General features: G+C 40.0%; 1 long non-coding RNA gene across 1 annotated transcript in view; it reads left to right on the forward strand.

Annotated features, from left to right (window-relative positions):
- The window catches only part of LOC115833238, a 58,240-nt gene extending 40,819 nt beyond the window's left edge, over positions 1 to 17,421 (forward strand). The window contains exon 3 of the long non-coding RNA XR_004028666.1: positions 16,988 to 17,421. This is a non-coding gene — a long non-coding RNA (uncharacterized LOC115833238). The remainder of the gene's footprint in view (positions 1 to 16,987) is intronic.
- The last annotated feature ends 4,621 nt before the right edge of the window (positions 17,422 to 22,042 follow it).

The following is a 22,042-nucleotide window of genomic DNA, read 5'->3' on the forward strand; positions in this document are numbered from 1 at the left end:
AGTCATAACCTAAATCACGTTTGAATGAAATTTTGAAATGAATGAAACTGGAAACCTCTTGTACTTAGGTAGTTGTGGCTACAGTGAATAAAAATGACATGCTTTGCAGTTATGTGAAGTGTAGAAAGACTCAAGATCGAATGCCAATTAATAAAGCCAAGTCACCTGCACAGCTTCATTTTATTATTTTTTAATCTCATAAATTATTTTCTCTTGGCATCTCCATCCTAGAAGCTCTATGGAATAGCGGAAGGGAGCACGAACTTGCAAGTGTATGGGGACGGAGTGAGAAAGAGAAAAGCAGATGCAACCAGAGTAAGGAGGCTGGATGTACAGCCAGTCCAGAAGGTGCTATGGTGAGCTGGTTCACAGAGTCATTTGGGGCTTTACCCTAGCCCACATGCATAGGCAAACATAAAAACATATGCATTCACAATATCATTATTTTCAATTTAGTTAACAGCTTTTCAAATCAACATGGTGTTTCATAGCAATTAACTGTAATTACAAATCCGAGAAACATTTTTTTTTTCTGGGTAATTACTTTCCTGATTCTTGTTCCATCATTTTCATTTAATTCTGAAAAAAATCTAACTGCCATTTTGACAAGTGTTTAGTGTTTTTAAACTGATTGTGTATACCCTATTACATAAGTACTTTATGCATACATTTCCACACACTTTTCCCCAATCCAAAAATGTCTATAAATGTTTGCAGCGACTCCCTATCTGGAGGCTGGTTGCACACTTACTCTCATGCCTATGATTGCTTGGAAGGGACTGTCACCACTGCCAAGGAAGAAGGTTTTTGACAATAGAACTACCAATTAATCAGTGGCAGACGAGAGAAGAATTGGCTCCATATTTTCTGATGGCGACTGGCCACTTGGCAGCCGGCCACCAAGTGAGTTATTGATCCATTGGAACTCAGCCTACTTGGATTGCCATGATGGGGTTTCTGTCGGCAGGCTATTACAACCGTGCGCCTTGAGGAGATGAAAAAAATGTAAAAAGACCAACTTAACAGGTTTAAACTATCTAAAGTGAACTATATGATAGGCACTGGCAAGCTGAATGGCAGAAATGCTGACCACTTGGATTTAGATGTATTGAATGAGTCTCTGAAATTCAATTAACTGGCCCAGATAGCAACTGAAATGCTGTTTGTGGTGAGGAGGGAGAAGATTAAACAGTACTGATACTTGCAATGAGTTCTTAATTAGAAGGGCAGAATAAATGGAGGGACACCAAAGAGATAGGATCAAGCTCCAGTTCAGATGCTTCTGAGCTGTGTGATTTCTGTTTGTATAATGCTTTTTGTTTTGTTTTTTTGAGACAGTCTCCCTCTGTCATCCAGGCTGTAGTGCAGAGGCGCAATCTCGGCTCACTGCAACCTCCGCCTCCTAGGTTCAAGCGATTCTCCTGTCTCAGCCTCCCAAGTAGCTGGGATTACAGACAAGCACCACCACGTCCAGCTAATTTTTGTATTTTTAGTAGAGACAGGGTTTCACCATGTGGGCCAGGCTAGTCTCGAACTCCTGACCTCAAGAGATCCACCCATCTCGGCCTCCCAAAGTGCTGGGATTACAGGCGTGAGACACCGCATCCAGCCTCTTTGTATATGTTTTTTAGAGGGATAAATTAGATCATGTGTGTCAAAGCATCTAGGACTGTACTTGACACAGAGTTGGTTCTCTGAAATGTCATTTCTCTTTTTTCCTATAAATCTTAGGGTTGTGTTATTTTATAAAGAACCGAGTTTTGAGGATCATTTCATTCTCAGAAAATTTATTTTTATTTATTCATGATGGCATAGGAATGACTAATTATTAACCTGTAGACCTATGTATTTTTTATGAACTTTTAAAACCTTTCTACCATTGGGTTATAATATAAGCATTTTAACCTATTATTTATCTTACCAGGTGCTAAGATAATGACCAGGTGCTGTAATTATTTTATTTTAAAATTATCAATTATTTTATTTTCAATGATTTAAAATTGTGATGTGAAAGGAATACTAGAATTGGAATACAATTGCACTGGCCAATAAATGCAGATTTTTCTAGAATATGTTCAGCTATTATGTAAAAATGATGTATGAAAGCTACATTTTCCTTTTTTTTGATGGAGTTTTGCTCTTGTCTCCCAGGCTAGAGTGCAATAGCGTGATCTCAGCTCACTGCAGCCTCCGCCTCCCAGGTTCAAGCAATTCTCCTGCCTCAGCCTCCCGAGTAGCAGGGATTACAGGTGCCCGCCACCACGCCTGGCTAATTTTTGTTTTTATTTTTAGTAGAGATGGGGTTTCGCCATCTTGGCCAGGCTGGTCTCGAACTCCTGACCTCAGGTGATTCACCTGCCTTGGCCTCCCAAAGTGCTGGGATTACAGGCGTGAGCCACCATGCCTGGCTGAAAGTTATATTTTCCTTATAGATTTTTATCCCTTTGTCCTATTCTCTTGGAAGACATTGATACTTGCTCTCCTAATTTCTACAGTGGCAAGGCAAAGAACAATGAATTACCTCTAATGGTGCTACTGACAGTGACAACTGATGGCTGCTTGTCTGTATTGGTGTCAATGATAAGCCTGGTAGCTCATAGCCATTCTATCACACACAACTCACCTCAGCCTAGATGGCTGATTTCTCCATGGTTCAGCCTTCTTTCATTTATTTTATTTTATTTTTCTTTTCTTTTTTTTTTCGAGATAGAGTTTTGCTCTTGTTGCCCAGGCTGGAGTGCAATGGCATGATCTCGGCTCACTGCAACCCCCGCTTCCCAGGTTCAAGCGATTCTCCTGCCTCAGCCTCCCGAATAGCTGAGATTACAGGCATGTGCCACCATGCCCGGTTAATTTTATAGATATATATATTTTTTAGTAGAGATGGGGTTACTCCATGTTGGTCAGGCTGGTCTCAAACTCCCGACCTCAGGTGATCTGCCTACCTCGGCCTCCCAAAGTGCTGGGATTACAGGCATGAGCCATCACCCCTCGCCTCTTTTCTTTCTTTCTTTCTGTTTTTTTTAAAAGAGATGGACTCTCACTCTGTTGCCCAGGCTGGTGTGCAGTGGCTCAGTCATAGCTCACTGCAGCTGCCAACTCCTGGGCCTAAGTCATTCTCCCACCTCAGCCTCCAGAGAAGCTGGGACTACAGGCACGCAGCAACATGCCTAGCTAATTAAAATTTTTTTTTTGTTTACAGGTTGGGTTTCACTATGTTGCCCAGGCTGGTCTCAAACTCCTGGACTCAAGTGATCTTCCTGCCTCCCTCCCAAGTCACTGGGATTGCAGTTGCAAGTCATCACGTTTGGCTCGTGTATTCTTTGGGAACACCTATGAGCCCAGCATTAAGGGGCTACACTCATTGTGACAAATAATTCATTCAGAAAGTATTTATTGAGTCTATTTACTGGACCAGAGACTGCTAGGTGACAGGGCCATGGAGATACCCCTAAGACAGCTCCAACCATAGGGTGCTTATAGTCTAACAAGGGAGTTAAGACCTGTCTGTAGATAACTTTAAAACAAAATAACACAAGTGTCACAAGGAAGAAAAAAATTGCTCTTGGAGTTGAGAGAAGGAAGGAAGTTGGGGAAATTCAGGAAAGGCTTGACTCTTTTTCATTCATTCAACAAACACAGGAGAATGAGACTATACTAGGCTGGTAATACAAAGGCAAAACACTACTTGATCTCAAGGAGTTTATCTTCTAGGGAAGGCAGATACTCAGACTAATAACAGCATCCTGGGATAAGGTTAAGTGTTATGGACAACTGAGGTAAGAATAAAGTGATGTGGGAGCCTGGGGATTGCTCTTTTTAGGGAAAACAAGGAAGGACTCATGGTCTAAGCACTCGTTAAACTGGGTTTTCTTCAGTGAGCATATAGTCTAGTGAATGTGACTGCCATGCGCATGAATAATTCCAATACCAGGTAGAAAATGCCAAGTGCCCTACAAGAAACTCAGACATAGGGCTATAAAGTAGGTTCAGAAGTGAGTGTGTTTACTTCTAGCTGGGGTCTCAGATAAGGATTTACCAAATAGATCAGATTGGAGGTGAGCTTTAAAAGCTAAGCAGAAGTTCAACAGGGAAAGGAGTGAGGGATGTGGTAAAACAGAAGAAATAGCTTGAATAGGCCGGGCACGGTGGCTCACGCTTGTAATCCCAGCACTTTGGGAGGCCGAGGCAGGTGGATCACCTGAGGACAGGAGTTCGAGACCAGCTTGACCAGCATGGAGAAACCCTGTCTCTACTAAGAATACAAAAATTAGCTAGGCATGGTGGCATGCGCCTGTAATCCCAGCTATTTGGGAGGCTGAGGCAGGAGAATCACTTGAACCTGGGAGGCAGAGGTTGCAGTGAGCCGAGATCACACCATTGCCACTCTAGCCTGGGGGACAGAGTGAGACTCTATCTCAAAAAAAAAAAAAAAAAAATAGCTTGAATAGAGCCATGGCCTGTTAATGGTGAGTCTTTTGAAGTGGCCAGAGTGGAAGAGTCTGGATGGCGGCATAGGCTGAGGAAAATCACAGAAGGCACTGAATGCCAAGACAGGTCATTGGATTTTGTTGAGTAGGCAGTGGAGATTGGTGTGTCTTTTCTTCTTCTTACCATGCTTTAGGATGGAGGCAATAGTAATTCATAGTGATGGCCTTGGAATCAGACTATTTGGGTTCAAATGTTGCCCCACCACTCACTAGCTGTGTGAACTTGAGCAAGTCTCTTAGCCTTTGTGTCCAATGGGGACATTAATAATACTACACTCCACAGGTACAATCAATGAGGATTGGTTTAGTTTAGTTTCGTCTTGTTAGAACCATGCCTAACAAAAGGGAACACTGTGTAAGTGTCACTTGTTGTTGTTCGTAGTAGTAGTAGCAGCAGCAGCAGCAATAATAGTTGTGACATAATTGGTAGCAACATTAGGAAATTCTTGTGTTGTAAACTTGTTGGAACATACTTGGGATGACCTGACATTGCTGAGAAAACCAGGAGTGAACCTCAGGGACTATTGAGAAATGGTCAATACTATGTATGCTCTTTGCAAAATTGTTTAGGTACACCTGAGTTGAACCACATAATAGACACATAAATAGCTAGTCCTCGGCCGGGCGCGGTGGCCCACGCCTGTAATCCCAGCACTTTGGGAGGCCAAGGCGGGCGGATCACGAGGTCAGGAGTTTGAGACCAGCCTGGCCAACATGGCGAAACCCCGTCTCTACTAAAAATACAAAAATTAGCCAGGTATGGTGGTGGGCACCTGTAATCCCAGCTATTTGGGAGGCTGAGGCAGGAGAACCACTTGAACCTTGGAGGCAGAGGTTGCAGTGAGCCGAGATCGTGCCATTGCTCTCCAGCCTGGGCGACAAGAGCAAGACTCCATTTATATATATATATGGTCCTCAACAGCTAAAAATGGCCTAGCCAGAATGTTGGCAGCCAAGGCAAGTTGGGCAACCAATACAATGTCATGTCCGAGCTAGAGAATTTCAGAGAGCTCCTCCATCTATGATATAAGTCACATCATCAGGAGAGCTTGCAAACAGTAAGGTTCACCTGTGGTTAAACTTAAGGCTGTTCATAAAGTCTAGCAATAAAACTATTTCTTTCCCATGTACCAGGTGTCTTAGTTTTCACACTCCCACCACAACTTGAAATGTTTAATATGAAAGTGTGACCATCTGCAAGTAACACTAAAATATTGTCACAGGAGGCTTGTTCACAAGAAATAGGCACAGCCTGGGAACAATGATCTGCAAAGCTCTGGAACCTGCTTTTGTTTGCATTTACCCTCCTTATGGTTTTGGACACACTCAAGTACAGCTGCATTTAGCAGCTGGTCCATGATTTGGTCTATTCTCATTGTGTCCCATACTACAGACTCTGCAGATGAATGTCAGTGTAAACATGACTCTTTCTGATGGGTTGCCCTAACCTTTAGTTTATTTAATCTGTTTCTTGGTCATCACTAAGCACAAAGGCTGCTGTTACAAGACAGAGACATCTCAGTGAGTACTGGAAACACCCACAAATCTTCCCTCTCAAATGAGCTTTAGCACATGAGCTCTGAGGTCCCTTTGCAGATTCACAACAAGCAGCTGGAAGTTTCTGAGACACTGAACAATTAAAATGGACCTCTTCTTGAGAACTCTGTGGCTTACACTGTCAAAGCTCTAAGCAAGCATGGTTTTGTAGGCTCAAAAGTTGGAACTCATACTGAATTGGAAAAATTATTGTATGTCTTAATGAGAAAAGGATTTAGGGTAGCTAGTAGCAGGCGTTCTGCCAGGAGTCTCACAGCCCTGCAAGGTTTAAGCCTTAAGTATCTTCTTCCCAATTTTGTGTCTTGCATCATAAAATGGGTCTAAGATAACATGTTTAGATAAACATTAATTAAACCTTTAGGTAAAAAAATTGTTTGCCTCCTTAGAATATTTTTTTGAGAGGGGATGTTTTGGATGGGTCCTGTTTGTTTAAAAAGACTACCCAAGGGAGTTTCCCAAAATAAATGTCCTTGTGGCAGAGACTCAAAATCATTCATAGAATAGAACTGGAAATGTAGAAATGAGAGAGCCCAAATTCAGGAGTGTTAGGTTCAGCAAACAGAGCATGATGTTTGGTTCGAGCCCACCTGTATGACCTTGAGTAAGCCAATGTTTACACTCAGTTTCTGCATCTGACAAAATATGGCAAAGAAGATGTGCTTACATCACAGAATTGTGGTGAGGGAGGATTAACTAAAATACTATACTTTGGGAAATAGTTTGTAAATTGCAAAGTGCCATTAAAATGTAATGAATTACTATTATAATCATCACTGTCTGAGGTCCTACAGCTTATAGCGACCTCGTCAAAGTTTTTCGAAAAGAAATAAGAGGGAGAGAGAGAGAGAGAGAGAGAAAGAGAAAGAGAAAGAAAGCACTCTTATCTTTCCCCACTAGATGGCAGGTGAGCCAGTTGGTAAAGTACTGATTGGCTTAGGACTCTAGAAACCACAGCAGTATTTTGGTTTGTGAAGCAGCGCAGCAATGGACAAAGGGTGAATTAGAAGTCATGAAAAGCAGAGACAGCCTGTATCCCATCGGTTTGCAGTTTACGAACCTTTCGTTTGTATGAAAACATGGTCTTTTTCTTTTGACTGTGAGAAAAAGGATAGCTAAACAAATAACTTATCTAAGAAGGAAAATGTTGAGCCCACTCAATTACAACTAACAGACTTAACGATTATTTGTAACTCCACTTTATAGGTAATGTCTTCATCTATATCAGGGATTGACAAACTGCTTCTGTAACAGTAAATATTTCTGGCTGTGCAGGTTATATGGTTTATGTTGAAACTATTCAGCTTTGCCACTGTAGCAGAAAAGCAGCTTGAGACAATATGAAAATAAGTGGGCATGAATAGGTTACTATAAACTTTTATTTATGGACACCGAATTTTGAAATTCACATAACTTACACTTGTCACAAAATATTCTTCTTTTGATTTTTTTTTGAGCACTAAAAAATGTAAACATTATTTTTGGGTGAAAGATCATACAAAAAATGACCATAGGCCTGATTTGACTGGCAAGCAGTAGTTTGCAGATCCCGGGGCTAATGTTAAAGACTTCTTAGCTATCAGATTGGCAATCTCCTCAATCTATATATTTATAACTTTCATAACACATATTTCAATGTGGTTAGTATATTTTTTGCAGGTATAAATTACTAAAAATCCATGTGGTATTTTTGCCTACGTCTGTTATTGTCTTGTTTGTTAAAGACTATAGACAAAAAAATTCAAGTAGTAGGCTGGGCGCGGTGGCTCTCCCCTGTAATCCCACCACTTTGGGAGGCCAAGGCGGGCAGATCACCTGAGGTCAGGAGTTTGAAACCAGCCTGGCCAACATGGTGAAACCCCGTCTCTCTTAAAAAAAAAAAATACAAATATTAGCCGGGCATAGTGGTGGGTGCCTGTAATCTCAGCCACTTAGGAGGCTGAGGCAGGAGAATCGCTTGAACCCAGGAGGCAGAGGTTGCAGTGAGCCGAGATTGCGCCACTGCACTCCAGCCTGGGTGACACAGGGAGACTCTGTCTCAAAAAAAAAAAAAAAAATTCAAGCAGTTGGGCATTGTTCTTGGATTTGTCAGAAAGAAAGCACACAGTTAAATGTGAATTTCAGTTAAAAAACTAAAAACAAAAGGGATTCGCTGCTTTCTCTGAGATTCAATGCTAAGTCTGATATTTGTTCTTGTGCTGACCGATCCTCATTTATTAAGGCCTTAATAAATGAAGTTGAAGATCTGAAGACAAGACTTCTCCAGTAAAATATGTCTTTGGGGAATTGGGAGAAATATGGATCTTCACTGGCTTGGTTGTTTTCCATGCACTTTAACACATTAAAACAACTGTATGGCATTAACGGCTGTTTTTCACATCCATTTTCTAGAAGAACAAATTCTGAGCTGCCAGTCTCAGTTGAACAAGCCATTTAAAATGCTTTGTAAGAATCTCAGAGTAACCTGTGGACAAGCACTTACCATTTTATGTTGCAAAGGGCTTCAGAGAAATTTGAGGTCTTATAAAGGAATTGAGTAGGAACAGCAAATAAAATCCTCCCAGGCTGGTGTTCTGTGAAACTGAGCTTCCTTCAGGCTGTTTCACAACAGAAACTCTGTCCTCCTCTGAAAGCTTTTTTATACCCCTTGATGGAGGTGTCAAGCGGGCACAGGCAGCAATTCGTAGGGCCTGCTTTAGAGAGGTTTCTTTTTGTGTGTATCTGTTAGGATTCACTACTGGTATTAAATATTGACCCACATTTAATTTGCTTGGTGACTTTTCACGACAGATATTGAATGTTAAATATTCTCCAAACCGGATGTTTTTTCCAGTTTTAAGATTTGACGCCCTTATATGATCGAATCCATCCACGACTTTTACAGTTATTGAATAACCAACAGACCCCTGGAGGGTCTCTTACCGCTCTGGACTTGAGTTGGTTAATCCCGCTGCAGAGACAGAGTGGGGCGGGGGTGGGGGTGGTGGTGAGTCGTGTAACTGAGGAAGAGTCCCTGGCATACTGCAACTAGGTCAGAAGTGACAGCATTCAGCCCTCCCCTCCTTAGGGAGTGGGGTAAGGGGGTGACCCCGCCCAGTGCAGAGGGAGACGAGTCAGGAGCCGACGAACGCTGGAGAGGCCATCCGCAGGGGCAGGTCTCTCCAGAGAGCAGCCGGGTGACAACGTGGCACGGAACGGCACTGCACCGGAGTAGGCACACTGCGAAGACGAGACGAATCCTCCCCAGAGAGGGGAGGCGGTTAAGGAGAGGGGATTGCGTGGCCCGGAGCAGCCAGACCCGGTAAGCCGACTCCTTCCCGTATTCCGCTTTAACCAAGCTGCTTTCCCTGACGGCGCCACAAATTCCCTGAGCGGAGCGTCTTCGCTGGCTCACAGCCAGCCAGCCAGCCAGCCAGAGCCCACCTCAGCGACCTCCTCCTTCCCACCCTGAGGGCTCCTGCCTCGGCTCCCGGCTTCCTCTTCCGGGCTATCTTTTACCCCTTCGGTAGCTGGAAAATCGCCCTCACTCAACACGAGCAAGGCACTCGCCTCGGGTGCAAAATTTAAGGCGGCACCAAGATACTCAGTAATCAAGATAAAAATGTTGATGTAATCTCTTTAAAATTCAAAGTTATAACCAAAATTCCGCAAGAAGCTAGATAAGAAATATTAAATAAGGGCAAGACCTTGCACTTGAACGACTTAGCCTCACTCGCCTCACCCTAATCCCCGGCGCCGCTAATCAACTCTGAAGTGATTCCCTCCTTTCCGTGGTGCCACGTACTGGGCCTCCGGTTTTCGTTGTGTGTACGCCTTCCTGGTTGTGTGGGAAGGGGCAGGGACTGAGCCTCAAGGAGCGCAGCCCAGTGCTTTGTTCGCCGAAGCCCTGGGGTCAATGTGGATTTTGGAGGAGCCCAAAGCTGAGAGCTTATGCGGCCGCCCCAAGTCGCAAAGCTTTGCATTGGAACCGCCCGAGCCCCACAGAAGCAAAGTTGGAGGGGAAACTGCACTCCCTTAATTAGTATTTAGGAACCCCTTCAATAATTGAATTGAGTATACAATCTTTAAAGTAACTACAAATAGCAGGGAACGGCTTTTGGAATTATTTTTCTAGAAGAGGGATGCCTCTGTGCTTAGACACTCCTTGTTCCTCTCTAGCTTGCCATGCGTATTTGGTGGTATGGCAGTTCAGTCTGAAGTTGCAATGATACAAGCGCCTTTAATGAGGATCACACTCAATAACTTAGGAAGCACCATTTACCACTCCTAGTAAGTGACTAGACACTGTTAGGTGCTGGCTAAAAGGGGTTTTCAATTCTTACCATCCCCTAGAGCCATTTTATGCTGATCTTGAATTGTTTGCTGCTATTACAGTTAAGGGAGGCGACAAGAGGGGTAACTAGCTCCGGAGTAGGGGATGGCCTGGTTTTATTTATAAATGTTTCTTTATGTCTTATGCGGGCCAGTGAAAAATGAGGTTAAGAGGAAGATCTGTAAAAGATCTGGAGAAGATCAGGAAACTATTGTTCAAATTCGTGTGCCTTTTCTCAAAATCTTTTGAAGTTTTGGGCGTGACCAGCTCTTCAAAAGGAAGAAAAGGGCACTTGTGATCCCTGGCCTGCTAAACAGAGTTTGCTTCCCTTGAGGAGGTATCAAGCCAAATTCTACTTAACCTGGAATGGGGAAAAGGTGGGCAGAACGGTCATTGTCGGCATCGTCAAACGGGGGTCACCGCAGATCCCCTTAGCTGTTGCATTCCTTATAGGCCTGGTTTAGCTGTTCAACGCTGTAGCCAGCAGAGGGCACTGTTGCTACATAGAATCTTTTTTGACTGTTATTGGTGGTGAATTTTCAGAGCTATTTAAAAAACTTTCATCCAGTAAGAAGCATGAACGATTTTCCATGAAATTTTAATGTGAAAAATAGATTATTATTAAAAACTGATGGATGTCTATTTGGTTGTTAACCCATTGAACCATAGAAAGAAAGTGAAGATGTTTCATAACAATCAAAGATTAAAATAGCAAGAACAAAAAATAAATGTGATAATAAATATCAGCATCATATCCCTCAATTTTCGAACATAAGTAGTTAGGGCTTTTGCTCATAGGCATGATATTTACATTTTCAAGTGAAGAAAGTTGATTTGTGAATTTATATTACTCATTTGGAAGAATGAAAACTGGGATAGGCATGGTCATGTAATCTTACAATGTACAATTCAGTTTTCTACATACAAGTCTCCAGTAAAATATGCTTCTACGTGCAGTGGGAATTTAAAAATTAAAAATGTAAAAGATGTAGAATTAATTATCATAAATGAAATAACAAAGAGAGAACGTGTATGATTCTGAGTAGGATTAGAATTGAAATCTGTTCGCTATGTTTAGGTAATATTTGTAGAAATTTAATGGAAGAGTTGTATCGATACTAATTTATTTCTTACAGTTTTGATAGGAATATGTGGAACAAAAAGAAAATTCATATTGTAGAAACTTAGACTCACATTTTGTGTTAGAACCTATGAGCTACTCTGGGTGTTTTATTTTAAGATGGTTTTTGCTCATTGTTATGCTACGGGTATTATCATACATCTTTTCTAAAGGTGGAGGCCTTCTTTTTTATTTAACCAGAAGTTTCTTGTGTTAGGATGATTTTGAGCAGTTAAGAATTGCAAGAAAAGATTTTAACATCGTTAGTTTCAAGTGCATTGTAATGGTTGAGTGTGGCGTCTAGAGCAAGATTGCCTAGCTGTACATTTTGGGCTTTCCTGCTTAATAAATGTGTGACCTCGGACAGATTATGTAACTTGTCTGAGCCTCAATTTCCTCATCTATAAAATAATAATAATAATACCTAACACATAGGGTTGTATTAAATATTAAGTGAGTTAATATATGTAAAGCAGCTAGAACAGTGCCTGGCCCATAAAAATTCACTTTATAAGTGTTATTTACCTATTATTTTTTTCCATTATTGTTAATAACATTTTTAATTTGAACATGATGTATTAATTTCCCCTTAGTTTGTTGTTTAGCTCTAGAGCTGCTGAGATTCATTTGCATATAATATTGCTTAATTTTAAATAAGTGGTTCTATGCACATTTAGTAACTTATGCCTCTTAAACATTGGCTATGCAAGAGAATTCTTGAATAATTTCATGAAGCAGTCTTTGTCTCTTACTCAGAATAGAATATTTTGAAGATATCTTTTCTCTGAAGTTTTTAGACAAGCTATAAACTAGTTTGTATTAGGCAGAGTTCTCCAGAGAGACAGAACCAATGGGATAGCTAGCTAGATAGATAGATAGAGGAGAGGGGATTTATTAGAGGAATTTGTTCATTGGTTATGGAGGATGAGAAGGCCAAGATTGAGGGAATGACAATTGGCGAGGGCTTTCTTGCTGTGTCATCCCATGGCAAAGGAGAGAGAGGCCAAACTTGCCCTTTTGTAAGGAATCCACTCCCATGAAAATGGCATTAATCTATTCATGACGGTGGAGCCCTAATCACCTCTTAAAGATCTCACTTCTTAATACTGTTACAGTGGCAATTACATTTCAACATGAGTTTTGGAGGAGACAGACATTCAAACCATAACACAGCTCCATGACAGAATTTTCACATGCACCAGAATGTGAATGACAGCTACTCATTTTAAGGGAAAACAGCTTAGTTTAGTGTAAAAAACATGGATATTGGAGTCTGGAGCTTGGACGCTAGCTGTGTGACTTTGGACATGCCACATGTCATCTTTGAGCATCTGCTTTTTCAAATACAAGGCTGTTGTAAGGCCAAAATATGATCAGGTTGTAAAGGGTTTGCCACATACTGAGTGCTCACATCAAAACATATTAGTTCCATTTCCTTGACCTTACTCCCTTTCTCCTTTGATAATGCTTCATTCAAGTGTAGATTGAAGACCTCAGGACCAAGGAGGAAATGACATGTTAAGATTTGACTGTAACAAAAGGGTTAGTGTTAACACATCCATTCTGTACCTATACAATAGAAGTGCAATAGTAATCTTAGAAGCTGTGAAAGATCACTGCAGCTTCCTCTCTCTGGGCCTCTGAATTAATCAATGATGTAATATATATAATACATATAATAAATATATAATATATAATATATTTATTATATAATATATAATATGTAATATATTTATTATATTATACATTTCTTATATAATAAATATAATATATATTTCTTATAAAATAAATATATATACTATATAATATATAGTATATAATATATATACTATATTATATAGTATATATATTATATAAGAAATTATTATATTATATATAATATAATAAATATAATATATATTTCTTATAAAATAAATATATATACTATATAATATATAGTATATAATAATATATATACTATATTATATAGTATATATATTATATAAGAAATATATATTATATTTATTATATTATATATTATATATATAAAAATAAATATAATATATATTTCTTATATAAGAAATATTTCTTATATAAGAAATATAATGTATATTTCTTATATAAGAAATATATATTTAATTAAATATATAATAATTAATTAAATATATGACATATTATATATAATAAAATATATTATATTTTATATATTGTATATGTATATATTAGTGTATATATTAGTATATACATTTGTATATATATTATATATATATTTGTACTAATATACATACACAAATACATATTAGTATAGGACCTAGTTACTGCCTCTAAGGCTTCATGTCTTTCTGATGGTCATATAATGGAATAAATGGGACTTGAGTTGGATGATGAGATTCCATAGATAGAAAGGAAAGAGGGAGCATTCCAACTAGAAGGACTGGTGTGAGCAGAGGTACAAATGTGATTTTGGTCAGGAGCCAATAAGTAAACTAGTCTTTCCAGAGAACCTTTCTTGGGGAAAGTGCCTTGTAGTGCCCACAAATGCAGGAAGCAAGAATTAGGACAAGGTCACTGATGGTCAGTTCAGAAGGCTTATTGAGTAAGCACAACACAGCAGAGGTACTGTTTTGGGAATAAAAAGCTGGTGACTATGAGGGTGGACTTGGTTTTGGCAAAGTTAGTCAGGAAACTATATTAACAGTCTGGGGCCAGATCATGGAGGGCCTCATAGGCCCCAATTGCTCCTTCATCTACATTTGCTTCAGCTTTTACGTCTTTCTAGACTAGTCCTGTTATGTTTTACAGATGTCTTCCATTTCAGTCTTAGATTCTGTCTTCTATTTGCAAGTAGCAATTCTATAATCCCATTTGATTTCCATAGCATCTAATAAAATTCGGTTTTTTCTCCACCCCCCCATGAAAGCAAATTTTCCATACATTTTGTGTGCCAAAACCTAGTAGCAAGGAAGAATAGGTCAGATTAATCCTAAATATCTGCTTTTTTATTCATTGCAAACATAAACCCTTTCATTAATATCAAGACAGCTAAACAACTCCACCTCATCTAAGAAATCTGGCATCTGAAGCCCTTAATGATTTGCCTCAACAAATCTTTTACAGTTTTATTTTTACTGCCCACTTCAGCCGTCCTTTGTTTCAGCTTCATCCCTCATCTAATTCCATGCGTACCCAGCAATTTCATGCCTCCGCCTTTGTCCCTTCCACCTGCTTGCCTTCTCCTCCACACCCTAAAAATTCTACCCATTCTTCAAGGTCCCATTCAAATGCTACTCCTTTTGAGAGTATTGCATGCTGGTCTTACTTTCTGTACTATAAACATTTATGCTATAAAATGAGGACCTATTCTATTCCAGTCACTGTCAAAGCATTCCCAAATGATTAAAACACAGGGAAACAGATGGCACTGTAGTGAAATATCCTAAGTGCTGTAATCAGAGTAGGCATTGGAGGAAGGCTCTGAGAGTTTCCATCATCAATTCAAAGCCAGCAGGAGGGATCAGGGAAAGCTTCCTGGAAGAGGTGGTATCAGAGGCGTTTGAACCAGAGTGACTCCATCTTGAGTAGGGGCTGGGTAAAATAAGGCTGAGACCTACTGGCCTGCATTCCCAGGAGGTTAAGGCATTCTTAATCACAGGATGAGACCGGAGGTCAGCACAAGATACAGGTCACAAAGACCTTGCTGATAAAACAGCATGTGGTAAAGAAGCCGGCCAGAATTCACCAAAACCAATATGGTGATGAAAGTGACCTCTGGTCGTCCTCACTGCTCATTGTATGCTAATTATAATGCCCACCAAGCACCTGGATTTAAAAATTCGTAACAATTTAGCCAGGTGTGGTGGCTCACGCCTATAATCACAGCTAGTCTGGAGGCTGAGGCAGTTGCAGTGAGCCAAGATCACGCCCCTGCACTCCAGCCTGGGTGACAGAGTGAGACTCCATCTCAAAACAACAACATAAAAATTGTTAACATTTTTCCATAAAATAAATTACTGATAACATTATATATCTATTTGCTTCAGTTCCTCCTCCGACAAAACATATATTTATTTATATTACCACAGTTCCATTACTGCACCCAGTAGAATCAACAGCAGTGGCCTACTGTCATCTAACAGCCTACTCATGCTCCAGTTCCCTCAGTTCTTCCAAAACTATGAGTGACCATTTATTTATTAATTATTAGTGAAGCATTATCAGAAGATCTGAGATCTGAGAACTTGGTACTGTTGCTCAGTTGATATGAGTCGTAGTATGGATTGGTGGAAGAACAAAACTTAAGACGACAAAATAGATAGTAATTATTTATTTGAAAACATTTTCCTCTCCAAGCTACACTAACCCAAAGAAACTGAGGGATCAACTAAGATCAGCTTGAGGACTCAACCTGGTTACCCAGGAGTTATGGCACTACCAGAAACTCTCAGGATCTAGAGAGAAAAAAGACCACTGGGAGAGAACTCCAGACACTTGTGGATGGATAGTCAGTTGTTTATTCCAACACCATTTTTTGATTAGTCCATCCTTTCCTTAATGTTCTGAAATACTACCAGACAACTGTAAAAATATTAAAAATGAATAAGTGAACATATTTGTATTATGTTCTTGGGGGGAAGACTTTTCAAAGCAAGGCAGAAACAGTTGACTACATAAATACTTGAAGCAACTTTATGGCAAAAGACAAAAGTAATAAAATTCGAAAGTAAATGACATGCTTGGAAAAAATATTTGCAATATAGAGAGGATTAAAAATAAGTTCTCTAAAATGGTAACAGTACCTATAAATCAGTAAGAAAAAAATATAACGTGGAAAAAGGATAAGAACAAGTATTTAAAGAGGAAAGGTGATTAAAGAAATCAATTAAAACAAAAATTAGATACCTTGTTATTTACCTTCTAATTGATACAAGTCACAAATGTTGATTATGTGTCATGTTGGTAAGTACATGAGAGAAAAGAACTCTCATTTGCTTTTAGCATACAAATTGGTACAACCTTTGTAAGGGCAATTTGGCATATATATACACATACACACATATATATATATATACACATACACATATATATATATATATATATATATATTTTGTTGTTGTTGTCGTTTTTTTTTTTTGTTTTGTTTTGTTTTTTTTTTGAGATGGAGTCTTACTCTGTCACCCAGGCTGGAGTGCAGTGGTGCGATCTCGGCTCACTGCAACCTCTGCCCCCTGGGTTCAAGTGATTCTCCTGCCTCAGCCTCCCAAGTAGCTGGGATTATAGGCATGTGCCACCACGCCCAGCTAATTTTTTTGCATTTTTAGTAAAGACGGGGTTTCACCACATTGGCCAGGCTGGTCTCAAACTCCTGACCTCGTGATCCCCCTGCCTCAGCCACCCAAAGTGCCAGGATTACAGGCGTGAGCCACCACGCCCGGCCTTGGCATATATTTTTATTACTCCAAATGTATAAGCTACTCATTTAGATTGCCTCTGTTCCTGACCTCATTTCCTATTTTTATGTTTGCTTTTTCCTAGATGGTGTGCGTCTCACCTCAGCCTGGTAGCCTGACCTTGACTCCTGAGTTCCACGATCGCTTCACAACTGCAAGTCACTATCATACAAAATTTGAGTTTCCCTAAGTCCGCGCCTTTGAGAGCTTTGGAATGATATGCAAGTTCAAGCCACCATCCTGTTTCTTGCTACCTCCTGTGAGAAGACCAAATTTGGGTTACTTGTTTCTACTCTTGTTCTTCTGCTTGTTATTGTTGCCTCTGCAGCCATTGATCACACACGTGTTGTCATACAAAAACTGGTTAGCCTTTTTATTTGTCTTGTGAATTTTATCATTTGGTTCTTAAGTATTACAAATTAATAATGCGTACTCCCATTGATATACAACTTTCAGTCATTGTAAATATGCATGAGTTAGGGTGAGAATGGCATGCAAGCAAAAGAACAAGAAGAGGGATGATAGAGATGCAAGAAGAGTAAAGAGGGCAAGAAAGGTTATGTTAATAGCGAACACAATGAAAGTTCTTTAAATGCTTGATAATGGTGAAAGCAACACTTCCTAGGGCATATTTTTGGTGTTAATGAACCTACACATCATACAATAAAGAAAATTGAGAAAGCAGTTGGGGCCAGTGAATCGGGGGCACACAAGAATCACTGAGAAAATCATACACAACTCAGAATGCCGCAATAGAGAAAATATAAAGAGATTTGCGCTTGTGACTTCTAAAACAGAGAAGGTTGAATAGGTCTCTTTCTGTATGTAAAATCTGCCAGTGAGCATCACAAAAATGCAAATTTAAATTTCAATCTGGATGGAAAGTTATAAAATTCATTGCAAGTAATGGGTGGTTGGGTAGGTTTAAGAAATGCTAGGTGGGTGGATCACTTGAGGTCTGGAGTTTGCAACTAGCCTGGCCAACATGGTGAGACCTTGTCTCTACTAAAAATACAAAAGTTAGCCAGGCATGGTGGCGGGTGCCTGTAATCTCAGCTACTCAGGAGGCTGAGGCAGGAGAATCGCTTGAACCCAGGAGGCAGAGGTTGCAGTGAGCCGAGATCGTGCCATTGCACTCCAGTCTGGGTGACAAGAGCAAAGCTCTGTCTCAAAAAAAGAAAAGAAGAGAAGAGAAAAGAGAAGAGAAGAAAGAAGAGAAGCTGTGGCCTGTAATGAAAAGAAGTGGAGAAGTGACTGGCAGAGGAAGCAGATTAAGGAGCTGCCGCAGAGTATCCTGAATACCTGAAGAAGACGATTGAGGACAATGGCAATTTGCCTGAGCAGGTTGTCAGTGCTGCTGAAACTCTGGAAGCAAATGCCTACTTGCCCACCTATTGCAAAGCATGAGAAAAGGACCAGAGGCTTCAAGCCTGGGAAAGACAAACTCAAAGTTCTGCCTTGCTCCAGTGTGTTCTGATTAAACCCATGTTGCTTTACAGATTCCAAAATTGTTACCTTCTTTAAAGAGAAAGCCAGAAGTACTTTTCTGTCTACATGAAGGGAAACCATGAAATATGGATCACTGAGAAACTCTTTTTGAACTGGTCTTTGAAGTGTTTTGTTCTGAGGTTAAATAACATTTAAATGAATAAAAAATCTTGACTTCACAGTGTTGTGATTCTGGACACTGCTCCTACAGACAAAAATGCAGTCATAAATGCTGCTCCCTGTGTTCAAGTCATCTCCATTACCCCCAGTACGACTCCACTCCTTCAACTTATGCGTCTGAGAGTGCTAAAAACGTTTGTGATGTACTATGCTCTGCATGTATTTTGACTACCTGCAGATCTTATCAGAGACACCAGAACTTTACCATGAAAGTGGCTTGGCAACATTTCTCCATTTGTAATGCTTTAACAGGTGTAGAAGAATCAGTGAGACAAATAAAACAATCAACACTTAATGAAGTCTGGCAGAAATTTTGGAATGAGGTTGTGACCGATTCGGAAGGTTTCCTTCCAGTGGTAGAAGAAATTGAAAATATTGTAACATCTGCAAACCATTTGAATAGTGAAGGCCTTGAAGACATTGAGTTAAGTGACATTACTGAATTGTTAGACTCTCACCTTCAAAGGATAATTAAGAAATATTTTGGAGATGTGATCACATCAAAAGGCAATAAAAGAAGCCAGCATAGGTTAACATCCAGAACTCTAAGAATGTTCAAGTATCTACTCCACAAATGAAATTGTCACAATGATTCAAAAGAAAGAGATCCTTTGGTGGACTACATATTGACTTTCAGGTAAGGTTTAGATGATTACTTACAATCCTATAAAGCAGTAGTAATAAACCTCCAAACAAACACTGATAAGTCTTTTCTCTCTGCTTACTTGACAGGGGAGAAGAGGTTGACATTAGGCCATATCATTCAAACCCGTTCTGCAAACAGGAAAACAGGAATTAGAAACGCCGCACACAGATAGTTAAACCTTGGGATTCAGACTTTGATGGCTCTGATGATATGGTGATTCGTGTGCTGGGGATGAAAGAGGAGCAGAAGACTGAGCTTACATCTCTTCAGACGAAATGCAATTTTCTCTATTCTTTCCCTGTTACTATTGTTATGACCAAGCATTTTCATTGATGCATTATCATCTTCATCTTGAGATCACAAAGGAAGTTAATTGCCTGATATCCACTCTTGTTAATATAAAATATCAATGATGTTTATTTTATTGTTTTAGTTTGGTGAACAAACTAATCGTCTAGGCTTTCATAATACTCACATCCCTGCCTCATTTTTTCCTAAAAGGTCTTAAATTCCTCCAACATGGATACTCTGAGAGTTTCAGGAACTCAACTATAGCATTTAAGGAGTGGGCTGCTACTGTACTTGGCTGGATAATTTGATTTTGTACTCTTGACCTGAAATTTGTTTTAATTCTGATTAAGCCTAACTTGCGATCTCACCAGAAAGGATTAGTTTGGTGTAAGTTAAATTGATTTCTTTTCCAGCAATCGTATATGTTACCTATTGGCTGATCCTGAAAAGCAGTATACTTATGTTAAATTTCCAGATTTCCTTTGGTAGCTAATCAAGGAGGAACAGCTGCTAGAGTTCATTTTCATAGATTCTTTCTGTTCTCATATCTGGCCTCCTCAGTGATTTGAAGAATTGAATATCCTCCAAAAAATGGATATTATTACTTCCTGTTCTCTGATGGTGATGGAGACTTCATTCTCAGATTGTTTTTAAATTCCTTTCGTAATTCCATATATTTACTTCATTCGATTCAGTTGTGTTACAAAAGTTATTGTTATGGTTGTTTTAATTTTGGATGTTTGGAATTATCCAGGCAGATTTAACAGAGGGAAAAAAAAATCACAAAGCCAGAGATATGACGCTGTTATCTTGTTCTAAGAATTTTGGGCAAAGGCATAGGATGAACCTGCCTGTTCTTTTGGCTGCTTGTACACATTCCCAACTGATGTCCATTTTGAACTCAGTTGGACAGTTATTCTGGGGAATAGAGAGGAAGTCCAAATAACATCGCTGTTGTTTCTGTCTTAATTGCTATTTGTGCCGGATTCACAGCACTGGCCTCATCATTGTATCTGATAATGATGCACAGAAAACCTGAATAGAGAAAAGAAGGAAGATAATTCATTGGCATGTGCTTGCCAAAAAGAGACTTTATATAACTTGAGAAAGCATAAAGACAACATGGAATGAGGAAATATATGTACAGTAATGAAAAAAAAATGCTTTAAACAGCTGTGTCAAAAACTGACATCAGAGAGTAAATTGAATTTGGTTTTGTAGGAAGCAGGAAACAAGCCCACTCAAACATGAAATTTGGCATGAGGGAGTCCAGTAACTTTCTCCTCAGTCTGTGAACTATATGTGAGTTTGATATTTTGAAGGAAAAGAAAAAAAAAGAAGTTTAAAAGGGCTTCTGCACAGCAAATGAAACTAGCATCAGAATGAACAGGCAATCTAAAGAATGGGAGAAAAATTTTGCAATCTACCCATCTGACAAAGGTCTAATATCCAGAATCTGCAAGGAACTTCAACAAATTTACAAGAAAAAAACAACCCCATCAAAAAGTGGGCAAAGGATATGAACAGACACTTCTCAAAAGAAGACACGCAGCCAACAAACATGAAAAAAAGCTCATCATCACTGATCATTAGAGAAATGCAAATCAAAACCACAATGAGAGCCAGACCGGGGTCCGGTGCGGAGAGCCCCTCATCCTGGAAAATGGGCCTTGGCCAGAAAGGCAGCCACCCCCTCGCCCATCATGCATTAATACCTTCATGAAGAACCTGCGCTAAACCATTCCTAGACAACCTGTTTCTGGGTCAGGGTTTTGTGAGTGGCAGAGCAGCTTCCTCGTTGCCATGTATTGAAAGTGAGCCCTCCACACAAGGGTTTGTCTGCCTGCGTGCTCAGGGGGCCGTTGGACCGGCGCGTCCTGCGCCGTCAGTCCCTCTTCCTTCCTTCCTCCCGCCACCAGCCGGGGTCCTCGTTACCCCAGCCCGCGCGTGCCCACCCACTCCGGGTGTGTCACGCGCTGGCCTGTCTGCATCCGCCGCGCGTTAGGCCAGTCAGAATGGTGATTATTAAAAAGTCAGGAAACAACAGATGCTGGAGAGGATGTGGAGAATAGGAACGTTTTTACACTGTTGGTGAGAGTGTAAATTAGTTTAACCACTATGGAAGACAGTGTGGCGATTCCTCAAGGATCTAGAACCAGAAATACCATTTGACCCAGCAATCCCATTACTAGGTATATACCCAAAAGATTATAGATTATTCTATTATAAATAAAGACACATGCACACGTATGTTTGTTGCAGCACTATTTACAATAGCAAAGACTTGGAACCAACCCGAATGCCCATCAATGATAGACTGGATAAAGAAAATGTGGCACATATATACCATGGAATACACTGCAGCCATAAAAAAGAATTGAGATCATGCCCTTTGTGGGTACATGGATGAAGCTGGAAGCCATCATTCTCAGCAAACTAACACAGGAACAGAGAACCAAACACCACATGTTCTTACTCATAAGTGGGAGTTGAACAATGAGAACACATGGACACTGGGAGGGGAACAACACACCC

This window comes from Nomascus leucogenys, chromosome X (genome assembly GCF_006542625.1).
Source record: "Nomascus leucogenys isolate Asia chromosome X, Asia_NLE_v1, whole genome shotgun sequence".
NCBI classification, from domain to species: Eukaryota; Metazoa; Chordata; class Mammalia; order Primates; family Hylobatidae; genus Nomascus; species Nomascus leucogenys.